Source organism: Budorcas taxicolor, chromosome 2 (genome assembly GCF_023091745.1).
Source record: "Budorcas taxicolor isolate Tak-1 chromosome 2, Takin1.1, whole genome shotgun sequence".
NCBI lineage: Eukaryota > Metazoa > Chordata > Mammalia > Artiodactyla > Bovidae > Budorcas > Budorcas taxicolor.
Genome location: NC_068911.1, coordinates 156,506,803 through 156,509,324, shown reverse-complemented (window position 1 = coordinate 156,509,324; position 2,522 = coordinate 156,506,803).

Below are 2,522 nucleotides of genomic sequence, written 5' to 3'. Positions count from 1 at the left end.
CAAAATGAGCAAAGATAATCATGGCAGTAGTTTTGCAGTAGTTCAAAAGATTAGGACCAATCTAAATGCTCAGGATAGGGGAATGGTTATGCTTTAATAGCGATTAAGTATTTGTTGTAGTTGTCGTTCAGTTGATGAGTCATGTTGACTTTTTTCGACTCCATGGACTGCAGCACACCAGGTGTCCCTGTCCATCACCATCTCCTGGAGCTTGCTCACACTCATGTCCATTGAGTCGGTGATGCCATCTAACCATCTCACCCTCTGTCACCCCCTTCTCCTCATGCCCTCAAATCTTTCCCAGCATCAGGGTCTTTTCCAATGAGTTGGCTGTTTGCATCAGGTGGGCAAAGTATTGAGTTATTAAATATTAATATTAAAGATTAAACATTGGGCTGTCAAGTATTGGGGTTGGCCAAAAAATTCGTTTGGGGTTTCTATCCCATCTTATGGAAAAATCCAAACGAACTTTTTGACTAACACAATAATTCACGTGGGTATATTTTATGACCACTAAAGTGATGGCTAGTGAGGGTTACGGGTCTGTGATTGTGAATTTTGTCCATCTTTTCAACAAAATTGCGTGGCTCACAGACCTCTTTCCACTCTTCAGTGCTCAGAGCAGATGTTGGATAAACTGCATATTTAAAAAACTGATGATGAAATTAAGGAAGGGACCCTGGCAGTTCAGGACACTCTGTGCTTCTTTGTCTTTTAAGGAAGCTTCTCCTTTTCCTGGCTGCCTGCAGGACCCCTTTCTCCACACTCTGCAGAGTATGCTGTGGGTGGGTGGGATTCTTATGCTCCTTAATTGATTTATGTCATTTTGAAAACTAATGCTGTAAGGCATGTCACACATACCTCATTTCTTGTGACTTTTGTGGTTATTTCTGTAAAAGTCTAGCTTCAGAGCCTCGCCCGGGAATATAATCATGGTTATATTTCTGTTTTGTTGAAAAACATCAGATATAGTCTACATTGTTTGCCCTTTTTCAGGGAAGGAGACAATGTTGACTGTTTCAGTTTCTCCAAGGAAGAATTGGAGAGTGAATTTTTAACCCAGCTTCTGTGCCAGTGATATCTTTGGGACTGAGCAAAGCACAGATAAGTTACCACCCCTATGTTATCCTAAACCCTGCCATGTTCCCTGGTGCCTGTAAAATAATGTCCAAATCCTCTGTCATGCCTGAGGTCTTGTCCCAGTCTCTCCACTTCAGTGATTGCAGTAATCACTTTCATGTAACCTAACATGTGATGCTGTTGCTAAGTCATGTGACTCTTTGCCATCCCCTGGACTGTAGCCTGCCAGGCTCCTCTGTCCATGGGATTTCCTAGGCAAGAATCCTGGAGTGGGTTGCCATTTCCTTCTCCAGGGGATCTTCCCAACCCAGGGGCTGAACCTGCATCTCCTTCACTGGCAGGTACAGGCAGGAGGATTTTTTTTTTTACTGCTGAGCCACCAGAGAAATCCAACATGTGTGACAGCCTCTGGTTTTCTTCTGCAATTTTGCAAGTATGGTGTATATAAATACCTATATGTCATCTCCTTTGTTGACCACTCCAGTTAAGCTCCAATCTCTCTCTCTCCCCCTTAACATTTTCTTTCTTATATCCCTGTCTTTATTATAATTGAAAAGGTTTTAAATAAGTTTAAGATAGACTTATTTTCAGCAAGTGACTTTCCCAGTAGATAGTGAATTTCAGAGTTGAAGATGGAACCCACATCTTGGAACAGATTCCTAGTTCAGTGCTGAAGTTAGACCAGAATTCCTTATTCAATGTCATGTTTAGACTAGAGTTCCTTATTCAAGGTCATAATTAAATATTTAATATGAATTTGGATCTCAGCTCTGCTGCTTATTCTCAGTGGGACCTTGGATCTCAATTTTTTTCATCAGTAGAACAGAGGAGGAGAAAAATCCCTCTTTTCATTTAAGATTGTTGTGGGAATTGAATGAAGTAAAGCTTCTAGGAGATTTAGAAAGACCTCAGTAACTGTCAGCTAACCCTGATAGCTCAGTTGGTAAAGAATCGGCCTGCAATGCAGGAGACCCTGGTTCGATTCCTGGATCAGGAAGATCCACTGGAGAAGGGATAGGCTGCCGACTCCAGTATTCTTGGTCTTGGGCTTCCCTTGTGGCTCAGCTGGTAAAGAATCTGCCTGCAGTGCAGGAGACCTGGGTTTGATCCCTGGGTGGGGAAGATCCCCTGGAGAAGGGAAAGGCTACCCACTCCAGTATTCTGGCCTGGAGAATTCCATGGACTCTATAGTCCATGGGGTTGCAAACAGACACGACTGAGTGACTTTCACTTCACTTAAACCCAGTTACTTCCCCTGTGGCACTAGTGGTAAAGAACCCACCTGCTAATGCAGGAGGTGCAAGAGATGCAGGTTTGATTCCTGGATCCAGAAGATCCCCTGGAGGAGGGCATGACAACCCACTTCAGTGTTCTTGCCTGGAGAATTCCACGGAGAGAGGAGTCTGGCAGGGTACAGTCCATAGGGTCACAAAGAGTGGGAC